Raw genomic sequence first — 7,422 nt, forward strand, 5'->3', positions numbered from 1 at the left:
CCAGGAAAAGTGAAAAGAGGCGGTATTATAATAGCATATTATAATAGCCTATATATAAACAAGTGGACCCCACCAAAAGCTATAAATAATAAAATATGAGAATCCAACATTCCTCCTGATTTCCTAATGCACAATCTACTTAAGATTTATTGTACTAGTACATAAATAGCATACAGCCATACACTTTAATGAATATAAAACTAGACACTGTCAAATCTTTTAAGCTTATATAAACACAACACTTTATACCAAAAATATTCAAATTCAACTAGCCTTTAGTAAGAAAACAAAAACAGAGAGAATGGAAGCAAAGGCAGATATTTCATTTACCAGTGTCATGGCGGTTACCCAAACATGCCGACAATACATACCTCAACAGTATGTTCTTCCTCCTTCCCAACAACCAAACATTACCATCGTTGACCATATTTCTACCGTACTCCCTGTCATTGACCTTTCCATGGTGGACCACCCTGCACACAGGTCCAAAGTAATTGATTAAGTTCATTCTGCCTGCAACAAACTTGGCTTCTTTCAGGTATTAGTTGATAAAATAAATACTGTGTATAGCAAAACATATACATACATCGGTATACACGGTGACTTATTGGCTTTGTTTGCATGAGCTTTCCAGGCTATAAATGTGTCAAAGTTTCACTTCTCACGGTACCAAAAACAGTAATGAGGGGTGATCGATATTGCTTCATTCTTTAAAAACTTATTTAAAAAAGGCAACGGTTGAGAAGGACTTTCGATGTATATATATATAGTGCATGAATGCATGCATTTATCTTTCAAAGTTATATATTGCTCGGATAAAGAACCTTGTCTATTGAAGGTGATAAACCATGGAATTCCGACCTCGGTCATGAAAGATGCGCTAGACTCTGCTGAACAATTCTTTGATTTGCCAAGTGATGAAAATATGTGTTTTGCTTCAGCTGATGTTCACAAGCCTGTAAGATACGGCACTAGTATGAATCACAGGACGGATAAAGTGTTCTTCTGGAGAGACTTCATCAAGCATTATGCTAATCCTATATCAGAATGGATCCATTTATGACCATCCAACCCTCCAACTTACAAGTAATTAAACTCGTCAAGTTCTATTCTCCTTTCACTGAAAATGGCAACATTTAACTTTAGATTATTTATAATTCATACAGAGAAAACATGGGAAGCTATGGAATGGCGATGAAGGTATTACAGAAGAAGTTAATGGAAGTCGTTCTAGAAAGCCTAGGCCTGAATGCCAAATACTTACATGATGATATCAAAGACAGTTCTCAAGTGATGGCTGTCAACTGCTACCCGTCTTGCCCTGAACCAGAGCTTGCACTAGGGATGCCACCACACACGGATTACGGTACCATCACCAATCTGAATCAAAGCCATCAAGGGCTTGAAATCATGGACCATGACAAAAAGTGGCACCCTGTTCCGTTCATAAAATGTGCCTTAATAGTTCAGTTGGGAGATCAATTTGAAGTGATAAGCAATGGCAGGTACAAGAGTATCCCACATAGGGCAATTCTCAATATGCAAATGAAGCGGTTTTCAATTGCAAGTCTTCACAGTATGAAGTTGGACACGAAGGTAGGACCTGCACCGGAGCTAATTGATGAACAACACCCTGCAGCCTACAAAGAAGGGAGCTTTGGTGAATTTCTTGATTACATCTCCGCTAAATCTTACCCGAATACAAGTACATTGACATGCTGAAAATCCCATGAAAAAATGGAACATGACTGAAGTATAAGATAAACAAGCATCATAACAATAGCTCATAAAGAATGTGTTCAACACAAACCCTCAACCCTTAAAGATGCATTACACTATTACTATTTCTTTTGATTTGCTGCTTAATAATTGTATGTCACTACTACTAGTTTAGTGGCAGTTTATGTTTTATTCATCAATTCACAAGATCCTGCAATTTATTTACTACTATTACATATAAATGTTCTTTGAAATTAGAGTGTTGGGCCAATAGAAAGTTCCAAATGTGCAGTTCATTAAATATATATATAAGTTACAAGTCAACAGACATTTCCTATGTTGGTTGACAGAATGTTTGTTGACAGAACTCAGAAGTACAAGTTGATTATTGTGGGACATGGTGGGGACTTGAGATCAAAGTAAAAACATAATTATCTTTTTTTTTCTTGAAAACTGAATCAAAGTGACAAATATAACCCTAACAACATTCAATTGGTCATCTTGATACTACTGTCTAAAATTAATTCATAATAATAAGCACAAGACAGTTAGACAGACATTCAATTCCTTTTCTAAGTTGGTGGACCAGTCAACAGACATTACAAGTTGATTCTTGTGGGACATGGTGAGGACTAGAGATCAAAGTCAAAAGTCAAAAGTCAAAACATCATTTTTTAATTCTGAAAACTGAAACAAAGCTACAGATATAACCTTAATATAACAATATTCAACTGGTCAACTTGGCATTACATCCCACACAGACACTGAACCTAATCAAACCAATGACAAATATTTTAAGGTGTCCGTCTTCTTTGGAAAGTAGTGTGCTTAGACTTGAAGAATGCATATCTACTGTCTAAACATATTGCATTATTATATCAGTACAAAAATAATTCAAGTATAAGCATAAGACAGACATTCAATTCCTTTTCGGACATATTTCCCTAAAGATCATCAAAGTCAAAACATCATATATATATTTATTTCTAAAAACTGAAACAAATTGACTAATATAACCCTAACATAACAATATTTGATTGGTCAACTTGATACTACATCCCTAACACAGACACAAGTACACAACAGTGAAACTTTATTCAAGGATGCATATCTACAGTCTAACTGAGAGCTGTTCACGAGTCGAGCCAGGTTGAGTTCGAACTCGAGCTCGAGCCTGAAGTTAAATGAGCCTACGATAGAGCCAAAGAGCTGAGCTATGACCGAGCCTGGATTGAGCTCGGCTAGGTTACAAAAATGAGCCAGCTCAGCTCACGTTGTTTCAAATCAAGTTTTTTTAGCTAGTTTTATTCGAGCGAACTACGAGCCCGAGCTTGAGCCACAAGCTTTATGAACAGCCCTAGCTTGAAGTTAAACGAGCCTAAGATCGAACCAAGTAACCGAGCCATGACCCGAGCCGAGCTTGGATTGAGCTCGGCTAGTTTACAAAAATGAGCCAGCTCAGCGCAGCTCAGGTCATTTCAAATCAAGTTTATTTAGCTAGTTTTATTCGAGCTTTTATTGAGCGAGCCGCGAGCATTTTGAACAGCCAGTCATAATTCATTATTATTATAACATCATAAGCATAAGACAGACATTATGACTGCATGAGTACACGTAAACATAATCATCAAGTGTGAGTTATTAGATGGATCGCAACGATATAAGCAGATGATTACTTAAGCTGATAAATTAGGTCTATCTAACAAAATGCACATCTGATCACACAAGTTTGAGATCAAAGGACACGTGTTCAAACATATATAATCATAATAATAAACCACTAATCAACTGCAATTAATTTACCTGGAGTTTCTAATCTGCAATTGAACTTGATACGAATGAATCGAAAATAGATAATTTGGATTTTGTAACATTACCTGATATTAACGGCAACCGCTGTGGATAGGATTCAACGGGCGGCGGCGTCGACGGGATAAACTAGTTGTTCTTGTTATTATTATTATTATTATTATTATTATTTATTCTTTTTTGTTTGACAGGCAATGTCCAATGTGGACTCCTCTACCGTACCCCAGATGTGCAGGAGCCCGATAAAATCCATAAACCCTCGTTCCCTCTCAGGCTCCAACTCGAGATTAAAGTTATAATTCGTCCCTTCCTTCGAACTCACCTAAGTAGCAATCGAACTTACGTCTTCGCTTAAGAAGGGCAGACCACCTACCACTAGACCAACCGGGAACAATAAGCTAGTTATTTAAATACGGAGTTTCAAAACATATAAAAATGTCTAAAAGGGTAAGTCTAAAATCCACTTATAAAATTTAATATATATAACAAATCTCGCGTAATAAATATTATTGATTCTTTTTGACGACTAACGAAAAAGTTTGATGATATGGGATAGTCCAGTTGGGATTGAATTTGAACTTGAGACATTGTGGTTTTTAGCCAAAATCTTCACTTTCTCTTCAATACCAGTTAAGCTAAAGCTTTTTTTTTTTTTACATATATTATTGATTACGTATATATTTAATAAACTATCTAGATGATATAGGTTATGTCATATATAATTGTAATAATAAATTAAAACAAATGAGTCAACTATTCGGCGTGCTCGAGCTTATAAAGTTACTAACAATTCAAGGTGACAAAGAGTTTGAAATGAATCAAGCTCAAGCTTACTATAATGTGCAAAATATTTAAGGATCTGGGTTGTTCGTAAAACGAATTTAAGACTTTAAGCTCTCTTAAATTAGATGAGCGAAGCTGAAACCTAATAAAGTTCAAACTTCTCAAGTCTTTCACAGGTTACCCTTTTTAGTAAAAAAGATGAAGTTATAAATAATTGCTAGTTTACTCCACATTATATTGCTATATAATTAAAAAATTGTAGTGTTTAGAAATTCTTCTAGCCATAATCAAAAGCAAAGTCCTTTTTCAAAACAAGTGATTTGTTATTTGGCTTGTTGATAATAGACATACTAACAAACAAAGTTTTATTTATATAAAATATGTTTTATTAATATCAAAACCTTCAAATGAGTCTCGATTTAGAATCTTTGAAGAAGAATTGTCGAAAGCAATACAACTCGCCTTAAAAAAAATGAGAGATCATACCTTCCTCAACTTATTCTTTTAGGAAACAACTAGGTTGTTTTAGTGAGATTTCAAAAGGATCGTACATTGCAACACACACACATTCATTTCCAGTTGCTCACCTAGGGTTTGAGTTCGGAACGCTAATTCATCAATCGGACTGAACTTATTGCTTCAATTAGGTACTGCTGATCTTAAACTGATGATCGTAACACTTTGATTATGTAATCGTTATGAGTTGCCGTTGCTTATATTGCTTCAATTGAATTCAGATGCGTTGGTTTTGTCGTGTAGTGTAACGACTCTGTGTTTTTAGCTTCGTGAATACGATCGGTTTACGAACGGCAAGCGGTTGGATCAAATACAAATCCTGAATGGTAAAATTCTCCTGTGGAGCCCTAAATTTGAAGCTCTTAGCTTTATTATTATTGTTATCATCATCCTGAATATTATTTGCCTTTGATTCAACATCCTTCTCCATTTCACCCCCAATCATTTCTCTCCTGAATTTGCCCCAAATTCGAACCCTAGATCATCAATCGCATCCATGCGAAACTTGTGTGCGTAAATGTTATATGATATACAGAGCTCTTGAGCTATTGACTGTTAAATCTTTAACAGGAAGAGTTTATTCAACTAAAATAACCCAAATCCCATTTTCACTTTGTACATTTAAAAAGGAATCATCATCAACTAAAATTTTGAAGAAAATAGTTTGCCCGCCAGGTGTTTGACAAAACGCCTCAATGAAATAATCTTTGTTTTTGGTGTTTTGAGGAGGGGAGGGCAACGGGTGGTTGCTCTCCTCCTTCCTCTTTGGTTCGGGTGTTCATTCCTCAAACTCAACTCGAGTTTTGTTTTATTATTATTTTTCTTGGTGTGGTACTTGGCTACCGGGGTGTTTTGTGGGTCGGGGGTGGTATGACCGAGGTTATTGAGGAGGTTGTTTGGCCGTGTCCATTTAGAGGCTTCCACTGTTGCCCGGATGGATTATCGGGGTCCAAGGGGGTTCGATTGGCCGCACATATTAAGCGGCTTCATTTGTCATCAGATGACAAGAAAGAGACCTTACGGGAGGCGATCTCGACAAATTTGGATTTGTTTATTTCGGTTGGTGAGGCTTTAAAGGTCTCGCGTAGGTGGATGTGTGGAGCGTGTATGGAGTCACATGCTCTCCATCGGGGGTGCCATCATGATGACGGGTCGGTCTGGTACAAGTGTGTCACGGGAGATGTGGAGGAATATATAGTGGGGATTGCGAAGCCACATGTTGGGAGGGAAGTTGTCGCGGTGCGAAGAGTGGAGGTGGATGTAGCTCTCCTTGAGCGTGTCTTCACTCTTCCTATTACGACTGTTAAAAACATTCCTCATAGTTGTCGTATGGCTTTTTCCCAAGCCTTAGTGGGTGCTCTGGGTAAGGTGGCGGCTATGCCAGAGTCTGTTGAGGCGTGGGTGAAACTGTTGTTGTTACCACGTTGCACCTTACGAGTTTTCAGACCTTCTAATCGTCAGCAACGCAGGTCTGGCAATAGAAAGTCTGAGCAATGCCGAATTATTCAACGGTCGCTATCCGCTTGGGGTGACAGTGACGGTTTCTTTGAGCTCCTTATATAGCTTTTTAACCAACCCCTAGGAGATGCCCCGGGTGGTGATGCGTTTGTACCCGAGTCTGACAACGCCGGGTTGGGCGCCAATGTTAAACAATGTTTGCGAAAAGTTGCGGACGGGCATTTCACTGCTGCGGTCAAGGTATTATGCTCTTCAGGGGTTGCACCTTTCGGTAAGGATACTTTGAACGCTTTGTTGTCTAAGCGTCCCATCATGGCACCTCCGATTATGCCTGCTTCCTTGCTTTCTGAGTCTCCTCTTGTCGTGGACGTTGATAGTGTGCTTGGGTGCATTAAGTCTTTCCCTAAAGGGACTTCGTGTGGGCGGGACGGTTTGCGAGCCCAACACATTTTAGATGCATTGTGCGGAGAGGGGTCTCCGATTGCGGATGGTTTGCTCAAGGCTATCTCTGCGGTGTTTAATTTATTTTTGGGGGGAAGGTGTCCTAAGGTGTTGGCAGAGTTTGTTGCGTCTGCCCCACTTACGCCGTTGCTTAAACCGGACAATGGGATTAGACCTATTGCCGTTGGGGCCATTTGGAGGCGGTTGGTCTCTAAGGTGGCTATGAGGGGTGTCGGGAAGGAGATGGTTAAATACCTCGGTGACTTTCAATTTGGGGTGGGAGTCCCCAGTGGGGCAGAGGCCGTGCTTCATAGCGCGAACAGGTTTCTAAATCAGTTTCATTCGGATGGGTCATTGGCTATGCTTACTGTTGATTTCTCCAATGCCTTCAACTTAGTAGATATGACGACCCTTCTACATGAGGTTCGGAGTCGATGTCCTTCCATTTCTCTTTGGGTGGATTTTTTATATGGGCAGTCGGCTAGGTTATATGTGGGTGATACTTTCATTAAATCTACCACTGGGGTTCAACAGGGGGACCCTCTTAGGCCCCTCCTTTTTGCCTTAGCTTTGCACCCACTTGTTCACCAAATCAGAGATCGGTGCAAGCTTCTCTTTCATGCTTGGTACTTGGATGATGGCACGATTATCGGGGATACTAGAGAGGTAGCCAAAGCATTAGATATTATCAGGTCT

General features: G+C 38.9%; 1 pseudogene; it reads left to right on the top strand.

Annotated features, from left to right (window-relative positions):
• The first annotated feature begins 704 nt into the window (after positions 1 to 704).
• Positions 705 to 1,733, top strand: LOC143631372 (2-oxoglutarate-dependent dioxygenase 21, chloroplastic pseudogene; annotated as a pseudogene).
• Positions 1,734 to 7,422: the final 5,689 nt, after the last annotated feature.

Source organism: Bidens hawaiensis, unplaced genomic scaffold (genome assembly GCF_021521415.1).
Source record: "Bidens hawaiensis isolate Kalapana, Puna unplaced genomic scaffold, B.hawaiensis_p1.1 tig00006061_1, whole genome shotgun sequence".
In the NCBI taxonomy this organism is placed as follows: domain Eukaryota; kingdom Viridiplantae; phylum Streptophyta; class Magnoliopsida; order Asterales; family Asteraceae; genus Bidens; species Bidens hawaiensis.